We start from the raw sequence: 14,621 nt of genomic DNA, 5'->3' as shown, positions 1-14,621 counted from the left end.
AAAAACTGAACCCTGACTGGACAAAGGTCTTGTGATTTGGAGGCTCAGAAGGGTATATCTGATCTATGCAGTCTCTCTAAAAGAGCAGAGGCTTACTGTGATCATTCCTTGATCCACCTTTGTCACTCGAGGTGGCTTCAGTAGAGACCGAATTTTGCCATCTTTATTTTGTTCATCAACTGCAGAGCAATGCTGAGCCTGAGTGTGCCTGAAGGACAGGGTCTTTTCTTCAGGGTTACCCTGGCTCAGGAATGCTCTCTCCAAAGTGGAGCAAACAGAACCTACATTACCATTTTTATAGAAGAGGTTAACATATCTTCACTGGCACTGGTATTTTAGAGAGTAGAGTTTCCATAATGTGCATTTCTCTTTTATTGGAGAGCTCTCAGCTTAGTTTTAAAGAAGAATGGATGTACAGTCTAAATAGTTTTTTTTATATCTGTTGTACACTGAACTGGAATCCACTGATTCAAGGACAGCTGGGAAATAATGTAAACAACCCAAAACACCTTCAGTTTAATTTAGATTTTAAGAAGAGGGTAAGATTGTACTACTATAATAAAAGCTACCCTTCTTGGAGCTACTTCCTTCAGAAGTGTTGGACTAGTTTCTATAATTCCTATAATGACTGGGAATTAGGGGAATTTAAGCCCAAAAGACCTATAAGACACCTGTTGGGAAGCCTGGCAGAGTCAAAGGACGTCTACCACTCCTCTGAGCTTTTGCGGAGTTCTGTTTATTAGCTCTCTGTGACAGCAGAAAGTTTGTAGAAAACAGACACTTCATTATGGATAAGCCATTTGGCCTTCCTGCTCCTGTCAAGGGATGCCACATACCTCAGCAATACAGACAGTCCCCTACTTGCAAACGTTCATGTTGCAAATTTTCACCGATACGAGCAGGATGGACCTGGAAGTCAGAACCAGAAGTCAAGGCGGAAGTTTGAACCAGAAGGCAGAAGAAGGCGGGAATGGATTAGTTTGCAGCGCACCACAAACTAACCCTTTCCCACCTTCTCCAGCATTCCGTTTCCATTTGAGGTATGCATTGAAGTTGGAGTTCCCAGAAAAGATTAGTTTATGCAGCGTGCCGGGTGAGGCAGGAGAGGGGGAAGTGGCAGAGGACAGGGGAGAGGGGGCGGAGGTCTCCTGCCTTGCCTGGCAATGGAGTGCACTGCGCCCCACCGGCCCTGCCTCCTGCCTCCACCTCTTTTTTTTTTGCTTGTTGGACTTATGAGCAAAACGGACTTACGAATAGCCTCTTGGAACGTAACCCATTCCTAAGTAGGGGGCTCTCTGTAATATAAACAGAGATAACTTGAAACTCAAATCAAATACTTAGTGACTAACACAATTCAAGTTATTCCTTGCTTCAAGATTTTAGTAAGTACAGTATCTGGATGTAGAATCAGTGCAGACTTACACAGCATATGACAACACCCAGTGGATCTTGGCCAATCATAGAAAGCTAAACAGAGTCGGATCTCATTAGCACCTGGTTAGGAGACCACCCACAAATGCCAAGAGTGTAATCTAGTCTAGGAAAGGAAAAAGTAAACATCCTGGATGAAGGTGACCTACCACCACAACACATATTTCTGGAACGATGGGAGAATTGTAGAATTTCAGTATTATAGAGATAGTTCAGCCGCACAGCCTATTTTTGAAAGGAGAAGGGAGAGAGCAGCTCAACTTGCACGGTCACTTTGACAGCCTCCTAGTCTTTCTTTTCCATACTTTAACATGCTCTGGCAACTGACATGCCAGTAAGAGCATAAGGTGGCACTAGAGATTGAAGTAGCAGTGCAGTAAATGTAATTCAGCCAAGTATGAAATACCAACCTTTCTCAGCCTCAGTCCTTCCCAAAATGTGGAACTTAAATTCCCGTGCTGGTGGAGAATTATGGGAGCTGGAGAACAGGAAGCTGGGGAAAGCTACACCCAAAAGGACTCTGCATTGTAAAATGACGGGTCAGTGAAACCTACTGTCTCCTCTCCCTCCAGTCTCTTCTTGTAATCACTGTTTATATAAAACCTAGAACAACTGTTGCTTAGGACTTTTTCAATGGTTTTCAGCTCCCTGCTACCTTCTGTTGAAGGAAGTATCCATTCACTGCGTTCTGCTTTGAGTATTCAGTAACAATAAGGGAGTCTGAAGATACTCTTAAGAGCACTAACTCTGATCAGAGGAAGAAAACCAACACAGCAGGAAGTGTAAAAGGTATCCTTGCAAGAAGAAAAATACACAGCAGCTTTAAAAGTGAACAGAACTCTCAAACTGCTTAACACAAACAACTGATAAATGACATTTGGGGGAAGTTAAAGAGAATGAAAATGAATAAAAAAGACTGAATGCACTGTACTGTTACCGTTATTCTCAATAACCTAAACAACTTAATGAGGCATGTAAATAAGGAAAATCATCAGTACCTTGCTGCAAAGAGTTGCCTATATAAAGTATTTGGTTTTAAATATTAACCTAGCTTGCAGTGATGAAACAGACATCCTAACACACACAGCCCAGCTGCTTAACTTATCTTCAGGAACATCAGACTAAAATCAGGAAGTCTAAAACTGGGAACATTTCTTGGGCATAAACAACCAGCCACAGGCTAAGAACAAACCCTGACTTATAATACTGTCTTATCAGGAAAGTAACAAAAACCAGGGTCCTAGTTAGCATGCAATGGCAAACAAGTCACTGGAGGGGTTGTAGATTTGTGTAGTCGTTGTGAAGAGTACAGCTAAACTGGAGTAACAGAGCAGTACCCAACAGGACACTTGCTTGGTGACAATAAATCTGGCTTCCTGTTACATATGAGTAAAATACTGCACACACTCAGGCAGGAGCAGTGCAAATAAAGGGAAGCACTGCAGCAAAGTTCATTTTGGCAGAATTAGGTTTATAGCATTTGTTTGTTCTAACTGCTTATTGCTTTAGAGCTCTAAAAGATGAGATATGCAAATGTTTGAGCATTACGAGCAAGGCTATAATTTGAGCTGCCTAGTATACAGTAAGTAGGACCAAAAGATGGTAATCTATACCATTCTGACATAAATGTACATATTCCATCCTTTTGGAAACAAGTTAGTTGCTAACGATTAACAGTGCTGTTAACTAGGCTATTTTCAGCTCCTCTTTTGCAGCTGGCAAGGAGGGAGTTGTTAGCAACAGAAAGCTGTGTTTACGCCAGCCATGCAGGAACTGCAGTTGGAATAACATGAAGCTAGCCAAAAGTTCTCCTCAGATTTGTATTCCCACAGTTACCACAGCCCTTTTGCTGCTGCTGCTGACTGCAAAAAATCAAAGCCTGGCACAAACAAGCCAAACTCTGAAAGTCAGAGGGGACCTGAAAGAGTGCTGGGTTTTGCATGACAAAGTAAGGCTTTACAAAAATGCAGTGGAATATTTGCACTGAAAAGGTACTCTCTGCTCCCTCTTGGACTTTCCACTGCCATGCAAATCACTATCTCGGCCAAAGGTGAGATATGAGGCAAGTTTAAGCTTGTACGCTGTAAATTAGATTAAAATTTGAAGGCAAAGCTGATCCATCACCAGCAGAGAAGGGTTTCCTCTCCCAACATCAAAATGTCAATAAAGGGAGCTGTTTTCATCATCGTACTTTTATCTGAATTTTTAAGACAAGGACATTTTCATGCAGGTTCCTGGCCATCAAGTTACAACGTAAGCCCTTTTGGGGGGTTGGGAACATCTGGAATTCTGTGAGAATATTATGGGTCCTCTCAAAAAATGGCTGCCACAGGTTTTGCTTCTTGAGAAAATGGCTGTCACAATCTGATACAGTGTTATTAAATGAATATGAGAAATAATGAGGTTTTAATACCAATTAAGCATGCTAATTTTAAGGGTTTCTTTCTTATTCTTTTATTTTTTTTCTCTTTTTGTTCATTTTTGTTTTACAATTTCATCATTAATTTACTTGTAGGATGAGTTGTTAATTTATTTTGTATACTATTTTTTCTGTACTTTTCTTTTTAAAAATAGCAATAAATGTAATTTTTAAAATGTCAAGGTTGCTGTGCCAATCCCATAAGCCCCGTTTACTAGAAGACAAGCTGGGTACAATCGCTCTCTTCCATCCCTTCTAACCCCCAAAGAGGTCTTTCTACCACTGAACATTTCAAACACAGCTTTGATCTGTAGAGGCCCAAATGCAGCATTCTTGTAAATAATAATGGTACTAAAAATTGATACTTGGTTTTGCAGCAACACTGTTCCTATTTAATGTTTTTTAACTTAAAAAAATATTTTAAAAAATTAAAATCAGGTAGGCAGATAAGCTGGTGGGCCTCAAGTCAAATATCCACTTTTCCCAGATTAAAAAAAATGTGCAGAATACCTACCTAAATTCTAAAAAGAATTTCCAATCTCTTTTGAACCCACAATCAGGACTATTACTAAGAACCGCAAGAAGAGCCCAGCTGCATCAGACCAAAAGCTCATCTACTCCAGTATTTTGCTCCCACTGTGGTCAACTACATGTCTTTGGGAAGCCTACAAGCATAAGATGATTCCAACAGAAGAGCATATCTGTAGCTCAGGGTTGAACTGTGGAGTCCTTGGTGCTCTCTGAGCTTGGTTGTTTGCTTGCAGATGTTTCATTACCCAACTAGATAACATCATCAGCACCAGTGGGTGTGGGGTTTGCTGCTTTACTCCCCCCACACTCACTAGCACTGATGATGTTACCTAGTTGGGTAATGAAATGTCTGCAAGCAAACAACCAAGCTCAGAGAGCACCAAGGACTCCATAAGATTATCACAACAGCACTTCCCTCTTGTGTTCTTCAGCAACTGGTGTTCAGCTGCACACTTTCTTTAATACTGGAGTTAATTCATATATAACCATCTTGATTAAAACGTGGCTAATCCTTTTAGAGCCATCAGATCAATAGCCATAGTTTGTTAACAAAACTTAGTTTAAATATGCACTAAACAAAGTGCTCCTTTTCTTCAATTCAGAATTGCCTACCATTCAGCATCGACCTGAAGTTCTAGTTTTATGTGATCCCCATGACTTCCATGAACCAGTCCAATCTTTATTTGAAGCCACTCAAGCTGGTAGCCAGCACACTCCTGGTTGAGAATTCCGAAGTTTAACTTGCATTGTATATAAAATTTTTTTTTAACATTCTTCCTTAAGAAAAGAAAATCAGAAACTCCAAAAATTCCTTCTTTTCTCATAAGGTAGTCTCCCAGCTCTTTGATGATAGGAATGACCTCTCCTGCAACTTTGTCTTTTTGAACTATTGTACCTGAAGTGTCCAAGCAGTATTTCTCCATGTATTTGTGTAAGGACATTATGATACTGGTACTTTTCTCTTGATCCTAATGATCCTAATCTTTTCCCACACCCTGACATATGGTAGATAATCAATAAGTGAATTAAATAAGTCAATTAATTTTATTGTTTATCAATAGTGTATCAACCACATCTAAAGATGGACAGACAACCTTGCTACATCTAAAAGTTGCATTTTCCTTTTTAAACATATCCATGGATTTGTTTTCACACCTCTGAGGAGCCCAAGGTGAGTGTCACTGGAATGTGCAGAGTTGAAATTCCGGGCACAACACTCAGACCATGGGGGGGGGCAGAGATTTGGGAAGTCTGTGATGGTTTCAGCATGATGTGGTTAAGCAAACATTATGCTGATGAAAATTGGCATTTTGGTGTTAAATTTTGGTACAATGATATTGAGGCTTCAAAAATTGGGCTGAGACTTTTCAGTCTGTTTTGAATTCTGAAAGACTTTGTAGGTTAAATATCATAACAGCATCAGATGCAAAGGGTGCAGAGTAGATATGACACACTGCATTATTAATCATCAAAACTCTAAATCATGGCAGGCTGGGGAATTCTGGGAGTTGAAGTCCACGTATCTTAAAGTTGCCAAGGTCGAGAAACACTGCTCTAAATAGACACATGTTCAGCCTTTGTAGAAAACTTTTTATACATTTCTATAGTCTAGCCTTTCTTAATCTGGCATCTTTCAGATGTAGTAGATTACAACAGCCAGAATTGTCAGCTAGGATAGTGAAATGCTCATAGTCTCTTAGTTAAGGCTAATCAGTTCATTTGTATGTAAGCACTTAATAGCAATTGATTTAATAGCAAAGTTCTTCACTTATGACATTTTTAAAAATTAGTCAGCTGAGACAAATGCAATACAATAGGTTTCCATGCTAATTATTATTAGCATGGATGCCACCCAGAGTCATTCCATAAGATAAGTGGCTATACAAATATGATTAATTAATTAATCATTTTTAAGTTCTACTGATATCACCTGGAAGAAGTTGAGCACATGTTCCCCACAGAAGACAATTCCTGTGCTTTAACAGATAGATACATTACATTACATTAAAGGTACAGGTCCAATCCCCAATCCTGCAACTTTTAAAAATTAACAAACCTTACAGATTAAACTTTTTTGAATGATAATCTATTTCATCATGACCACAAAAGGTTTATTCAAAACACAATGAACTAAAAAAAAAAGTCGTATTTTTAAAATGCAGACAGTAATAAATATGTTAGAGCTTAATCATAAATCAACATGTTAGTGACTGTTCATCATCAAGGAGCACTGACAATAACATCTTGGCACTGTTAAAGCTACGCCCACCCCAAAGAATGGCTGTTTCACTCTGCTGCGGCAGAAACAGAAAGGTCTTCCGATACCTTAAAAACAAAGAAATTCTTACACTACCAACTTGACTGTAGTCAATAAACATTGAAGTGACAATAAATCTGTTAATTTTTAAGATACCACAACACTCTTTTTTGTTGTTATTTTGCTCTGGTATGCTAAATAAAATAATAGCTGTCTTGGTTTATGGACCAATTTTACTTATACACAGCCACATATAAGTTTCCAGAATTTTCACACTCTGAATTTGGATGTTTCATTTCCCTTTGACACCCCTGTTAATATTTGTTTCCTTACATCCATTAGAATACATTGTTGGGAGCATAGGACAACTTGTTAAAAATCAAATTAAATTAAGCCAGTTGTTCTTAAAACTTATGCCTAAGAAAGTTATCTTTTAGAATCAACATGTGAATATACTGCAAGGAGTATTAAGCTACTATTAAGAATATTATTACAGGCAGTCCTTGCTTGCTGACCATTCGTTCAGTGACTGTTTGAAATGATGACAGCGCTGAATAAGGAGACTTGCGACCGGTCCTCGAAGATGCGGCTGTTGCAGCATCCCTGCAGTCACTTGATCGCAATTCCAGCACTTGGCAACCACCATGCATTTATGATGGTTGCAGCATCCCATGATCACATGACCTTCACAGCTGGCTTCCGACAAGCAAAGTCAATGGGGAAACCAGTAGGAAGTCGCAAGTCACGGTCATGTGACATCACACTTAACAGCCACGGGTGATTTGCTTAATGACTACAGCCAGAACTGACAAACTGCCAGTAGGGCATGGTCATGTGATTTTTCACTTAACCGTATCACTTAGTGATGGAGTTGTTCATCTCAGTTGCGGTGGGTGAGGACTACCTGTATATGAATAGCTGAAGTTTGCTTCATACAAGCAAAGGATCATTACTTATCTCAGGACCCATGTATATCAAACAATACAAGCAAACTACTCTTTTTTATAAAAAAGGAGGGATGCAACCAAAATTACATAATGAAGCAAAGTTGGAAATAGATTATATAGCCTATTATATAGCCTATTAGGTGTACATTACTCACGTACATAAGATAATAGATTATATAGCCTATTAGGTGTTCATTACTCACGTACGTAAACGATAAGGATAAAAATAAGTTAAGCATCTAATTCTATTTAGTTACCTACATCTTTCATCCTTTTCACTTTAAGCTTTCATAAACTGTTAATGGGCTGTGAAATGAAACACAGCATTAACATTTTCTCATACATACTAGTATAAATCCGTCCTTCTGCATTCCAGTTAGTGCCATGCCAACAAACGTCATCATCTGGCAAAAACTGCACATTCTATTAGTTTGACAAGACAAGCCAGCAATGAACTGTAAGAAACAATTTTGCCCATGAAATCCCAATCTGCCAACAGCATTAAAATCTAAATATTACATTTCTGCAATTGAGGTTCTGTGAGTACACTCTGATACAAACTCCTTTTGTTGAAGGCAAATTCATTAACATTCAAACCTTTTGTTATTTTTAATCCACCAATATTAATTGCTGTCTCCATACTTAAGCCCAACAGCATTCTTATAACTTTATCAGCCAAGAGTCACCCTGAATAAAGCTATTCAGTACAAAGCAGAGTTCTCCTGATAAGTCTCATTAATGATGCAAGCTACTTTCAAGCCTGTGTCTGCACACAGTTCAACTATAGTACTGTTATTTGGCATGCTAAAATATTAGCCTATCCAGGAAGAGATTTGCATACATAGGTTACTGAGATCTTGCATTAATTTCTGTCCATTTCAGAGGAAAACAGTAGCTGCCTTTGAGAGTTTTTTGCAGGTTTGTGTTTCTAAAATTTAAATAAGTTTTAAAAAAATGTTTTGACTCCCTATTAACGACCAATATACTCTGAGAAATTAAAATAAAACCATCCTGTTACTTTTTCACAATTCAATATGCCAGATGCATTAGCCATAGTATTTCAGCACTGTTATATTTTTAAAAATTATGGTTTTGGCTTCAGTGGCTTCAAAATTCAGTTCTACCCTTATTTCTGTAAGGTGCTAGACTGCAAAAATGGCCTCACCAAAAGTTCTTAAACAATACTACTAGTTCTTCATATTTACACAGATGTTTAGAAGAACTGTACAAAATGTCATTAGGGTTCATTTTGGAACCAGTTTGAAAACAATTCCACAGTACTTCAAAAAAATGTTACAACTGCAGCCTCTGTGCTGGATCTGAATCCCCTTAATTTCCCCAAATAGATGTTGCTTGCTGGAACTTCTCAGAGTTGAAGTCTAACAGATCTGAAGAGCACAGATTGGAAACGAATGAGTTGAGCATGGTTTACTCAATGGCACCAAGGCAATACATGTGGCATTCAAATGTTAAAAGGATGAAATGGAGCTCGGTTTCTACTGCCACTCAAAAGTATCATGTTTTATGATGCTGAGATATGACAGTTCAAATCTAGACCACTACATGGGAAACACTATTCAGTACTTACAGAGCTCTAGGTGGACCATGATACCTATTTTTCCAGTGTGCTACCAGGCGTGGAACGAAGAAAAAGATGACTCCAGAATGAACTGAACTGAGCTTCTCAATAAACCAAGGAGCTGCACAGAAGTGGTAGGCAGGGAGAGGAGGCCCAGGGACAATCCTATCAAGTATTCTGGTTGCCTCTATATTTTAGCAATCAACAAGATGACCAACAGAAATGCCCTCTGGATCACTTGGTTACTTTTCCAGTACTGCCAGAAACCTGCTGGATCCTTTTCCATCCATGACAATGGACTGATGGAAAAGTCCTCCAGAACCAGATCACAACATCCTCTGAGATACCGGATCTAAAATGTGGGTATTTTTGTTTAGTTTCTTAAAAAAAACTATATAGTGAGGTGGAGGGAGAAATCCTTCTTTCTTCCTCAGTCCCACTGAATGTATGAAAGGATTAGTACCAAAAAAAAGTCACTAAAAGCATTAAGAGCCAGCTGTCTTCCAGATCAACACTTCCTCTGCTTAGAATTAATTAGCATGTAATGATATAACAGACTGTAAAATTGAAACATATGAATATCTTCAGATATAAAACTGCAGAAAATTTGGTATCTTTTTAAAATTCTGCAAGAAACCAATCCCCTGAATAATAAGTATATAAATAATTTAATTACAAGGAACTAACTTTTTTGGACCAGTGGGTACATTTGAAATAATAAAAAGATGTTATGGGCAATAAATCCTTCCATAGGAGATGTACCTATTCACAAAATGGCTCTTGTGGTAAATGAGGCCATTCATAAAATACCTAAATTAACTGATGGCTGCAGAACAGAAAGCAGCAAGAAGGGGAGGGGGAATGTTGCTTCAACAAAAAGCCCCACTTCACAGAAATACTAACTGTTGATTACAGAAAAGACATTTCTTGACTGTACACATCCACAGCACATACAATATGACACGCCCGCATCCCTTTCCTCTCAACATCTGCCCTACTCCCTGATCCATTGGTCTCCTCATGCAACAGGACCCACTGGCCTTCCTACTCTGACCCCAGGTTACAAGATGACTACACTTGAGGTCTCTTTTTCTTCCTGGCTTCCAACGTTTCATCATTTTTGCTCATCAGGAACATCCTGGACCTCCACAGGGTTCAGAGGCACACTTGAGAAATAAAGATGGCACTAGCAGAGGCCCTCATTTTGTTCTCAACTACTTCCAGCCCCCACCTAGTTTGCTTTTTAAAAATAAAAAATAAAATGAGACAGTGTCATGCACTCTGGTGGGTGCCAAAGTAATACAAGCAGGCCCTCAGACAGTTGACAACTGATCCAGCTTAGTAGAATAAATATCTCTTAAAAACCTAACTTTCAGGACAAGAAGTGGTGAGCCAACCAACTAGCCTCTCTGCCATCACATTCAGGAATTCGGAGTTTCATGGAACCTTAAAAGCCATGCAAGTATGGCATCATGTTTAAAATTCCAGCTTTTGGTCCAGAAGCACAGACTGAATCAAAGTTGTAACTTCCATGTTTACCAATTCCACAAAATATTAGAAAGAAAAAGCACTCACACAAAGTCTTTTTACCTCTCTGCTTCTCAGAGCTATTTTTAGTCTTACCAGAATGATTAAAGTAAAACTAGTAACAAGCAGAAACAAAAGTACCCTCACAACTACGCATATAGAGAACTGAAGTCAGTTCAGGTATGTGAAAGTGACAGTCCCAAATGAGCCAACCTGGAACATCCTGTGACACAACGCATCCCTCATTGGGCAAGGGCGTTAATGTTTGTACAGTCATAGCCTATGAATTCACCTTGACTCTCAGGTCATCAGGAAACAGATCGGTGTTGCCCAGCTCCAAGCCAAAATGCAGGTGTACTTCCAGAATGCAGTGCTCCAAGTATGAGCACCAATTACGCTCCTCTACTAAACAGCAAAGCTCTCATTGATTTCCACAGGAACTAGAACAGCTTGGATGATGTCACCAGCTACAACTCTAGCCACACGCCCTGGGAAGTCACTGTGACTTTGATTACACATACCTTTCAACATTACTGCCACTGCTGCAACCCATCAGCCACTAAGGCAAGATGAGATCAGGGTTCCAGAAATCACCTGAGCTTCTACACACACCCTCCTGGGCTTTGCACACATTCCTTTTTCACCTCTTCACACTTCTGGACACAAGCAAATTCGTGCAAGTGGAGCAGGGGGAGGGCAACAGTTGTGTTCTTCATGCACATCTATCTCTGGCCTAAGCATTCATGTAGTTTATGCACTAAACAAATTCAAAAAGGAATGCTTCCTTCTACAAGCCCTTTCCCACAAATGGAAAGCACTTGCCATTCCGAGACAGGTACACAAAGAACCATTAGCTATAAAGGAGTCTTCTAATTTATCTCCTCACAAGTCAGATCAACAACTAGGAACGATCTGCAGAAGTCCCACGGGGATGGGCTGAAGAGAAGCGTGCCTTTTTCTCCGAAAAACAGTGTCAACTGGTAACCAAGGGGGAAAGACGACAAAACCCGGTGGGGGAGGAATTGAAAGAGGAAATACTGTCCAATTTTCTACAGACACAAAACATATCTTAACGATTGCTTCCTTGTTATCCGCCTTAATCTGTTCTAAAAGCCACTAGATTAAAATGGGGGGGGGGCGCAAAGTAGCAGCGACTGGAATTGCGGCGCCCTTCGACAGGAAGTATGTGACGATCGGAAGGCGAGGCAATTCGAATGGTCTTTTCTCCCCCGCAACTCCCCGTCTAATTCCCAGCGGCACGAGCCAGCCGCCCTTTAACTAGAACTCCGTAGGCACGCATCTCATTTCCCGGTTCTGAAGGGAAGAGCCCTCCTTTCCGCGGCCGCCCATTCGCCCGGCCAAAACGCTTAGCTGCACAAACAAGAGCCACGCCACGCATTCGTGCAGGCGCCTGAGAGACACCGGAAAGCCAACGAAAAGTTCGCCCGGGCTCTCGACGCCCCCTCGCCCCCAGCTGCTCCCTTGCAAAATCGGTCAGGGCTGCAAAAGCACCGACCCCACACGCGCTGCGGTTTCCTTGGGGGGGGGGTGGAGAGGCAGAAAGCTCTTTCGACTTCCACTTACCTCCGCGGTGTCTTGAGTCAGAAGGTTAGTCCCCCATCGCTCTTTCCTTCAGTCCTCTCGTAGGTCCCAATCCTCTTCCTTTCCCCACCCCCCAAAATCCCCGGCAACCAACCAAGCGCCGAGAGAGCTCTAAAGGCTACTTGAAAAGAAACCAGAAAGTTTTGGGGAAGGGGGGAAGTATCACTTGCAGTGGCTCGTCCCCGGTCGCTCAGTTTTCTTCCTGCGCACAGTCCTGCAGCGTACCTGCTCCGAGCGAAAGCCTCGCTGCTCGTCGCCTTCTCCGCCAACCGCACTTTGCGGTGTCAGGATTGCAAGTCTCTGAGTCACAGATTTGAGATCACAGCTTGGGAAACAGAAGGGGGGGGGCGAAGTGGAGAACTGTAGCGACGAAGGCGGCAACAACTGCAGCAGCAGAGGAAGCTGGATCTCTCTCTCTTTTCCTTCTCCCCCCTTCCGTCCCTCCTCCTGATAGCAAGAGATTGCACAACTCTCAAGTAAGGAAACTGGAGCAGTCGCTTGCTGGAAAAAAAAAACCGCACATCGGCTCTGCAACAGAAGTAAAACCAGCTCTTCTACTTCATCAGCACAACTGCCTGCTGTTCAGGCTTCCCCACCCTACAGCAGGCCGAAGTCACGCCCATTTCCTGTTACCATATTAGGCGAAGAAAGTTTTTTTTTCTTTTTTAATAACCATCCAGTAACCCTAGAGTTTGCGTGTACGAGCGAGAGCGCGCCTGCCAGCCCGGCTATCAAATATACGTTGGCTTGGCAGGGGGATCCAGTTGCTCTGGCGCGCATTCGCATCTCCACCGAGCGACAAGGTCAGGGGGAAGAGCTTGATCACGTTACTGGAAACGCTGCTTTGCCAGGAAGAGCGCTGATTTTCTCCCTGCTCGAAGAGACTTTTACTCCGATTTCTGCTCGGGCACAGAGACGCGTTGCCAGTAACTCGTGCGCGCGCATAAGACGCCATAGGCACGGACACAAATCAGAGCAACTGTCCAAAGTTGAAAACTCGGGAGGGGGCTGGAGAGAGAGAGAGAGAGAGAAACTCCTTTTCAGTGAGCCGCGTACAGGTCCGGATTGCATTCTGGCGAGGCGCAGCTTCATCCTCATGCACGTGCTACCGAGCTCCAGCTCCCCCAAAGCAAGGGAGAGGGCGCAGGGTCGTGTTGCAGAGGAGCAGGGCTTCATTGCGAAGGCAGATGCACGGAGAGCTGAGTTTACCGATCTTGCATGAAACGATACTATCACAGAGATCTGCACCTAGCTTTTAGGAAACGAGCTCCTTCTCGGAAATGCCACATTTTCTACTTATGGATAATCTTTTTTTTTAAATACCGCCCTAGGAAAATACAAACGGAGGGAGAAGTGGGAGGAAAAAATGTAAGGAGCGGGACGGGACCGTAATTTTGAGTGAAAATACAAAGGTAAGTTCGAGCGTAAGGCCTCCTAGCTGCTCTGCGATGAGTCATCGGTTCTTGTGCAACAGCTTCAGTGCTTTTATGAGAGGTATAAAAGAAAGCTATTGATATCCACCACGTTCGAGTGATTTGAGTTCTGTACAGTAAGCCCTCTTCTTTTTCCTACCTCCTTAAATCATCGGCATTCTCTGTCTTCCCCCCTCCCTCCGGAGCTTCTATTTGCATCACGCATAGGGCACTGGAGACTGCTGCTGCTGCTGCGCCAGCCCAGTGCACGAAAGGAACAACCGAAACAGAAGACATGGTGCTGTAGCAAAAGGAACTCAGAAAAGAACAGGTTCTCTCCACTGCTGGTTTTAGCTAGGAAAACAAAGCAGGCTAGAAAACTCGGGGAAGAAAGTTCGTGTACTATCTTGCACTTGCATTCCCCACATTCCTCTTGTTAGAAAAAAACCAAGCATACGTGCCAAGCACATGGCTCCCTGTACTGAAGAAATCTCTTTCAAATAAATTAAGCATTGGAACCTTCAAATTATGAACTCCAATAAACTGCAAATTAGAAGAGATCAGAGCAGCTTTGGATCTGAATTTACCATATGAAACTCTTCTCTGAATCTGGTATCTTCCAGATGCCTTGAGACCACAATTTACAGTATTCCCAGAGTTGAAAAATCTGAGAATTGCAGGGCCAACACATCTGGAGGGCACCAGGTTGGGGAAGACTAAACAACCTGTCAGCCAGTATCTAATACATACTAGCTGGAAAACTGGGAGTGTATGTCCACAAATCTTGAAGGCCACTAGATAATTTTTACTACCATCCACCAGTGGATCACTGATCAGTTTTCACTACATTGGCTAATAGCTGCATTGACTGATTATGTGCCATCAAGTCATTTTTGACTCCTAGTGACACACAGAT

At 41.6% G+C, this 14,621-nt stretch overlaps 1 protein-coding gene across 4 annotated transcripts in view; it reads right to left on the bottom strand.

The window, feature by feature from the left end:
- MIDEAS (mitotic deacetylase associated SANT domain protein) overlaps positions 1 to 14,621 on the bottom strand; it is an 80,224-nt gene that overhangs the window by 45,399 nt on the left and 20,204 nt on the right. Inside the window, exon 1 of one of the 4 annotated variants that reach the window (XM_088145535.1) lies at positions 12,276 to 12,890. The exons of the other annotated variants lie outside the window; for them this stretch is intronic. The gene's annotated coding sequence lies outside the window, so the exon portion shown is untranslated. Of the gene's footprint in view, positions 1 to 12,275; positions 12,891 to 14,621 lie in introns of those variants that run through there. 4 annotated transcript variants of the gene reach the window in all.

This window comes from Python bivittatus, unplaced genomic scaffold, assembly GCF_059951505.1.
Source record: "Python bivittatus isolate LINGU-HERP-01145 unplaced genomic scaffold, Pbiv_v1 ctg000480_np1212, whole genome shotgun sequence".
NCBI classification, from domain to species: domain Eukaryota; kingdom Metazoa; phylum Chordata; class Lepidosauria; order Squamata; family Pythonidae; genus Python; species Python bivittatus.
Note: the sequence above shows the minus strand (reverse complement) of the source record. Positions and strands in the feature narration are given on the sequence as shown.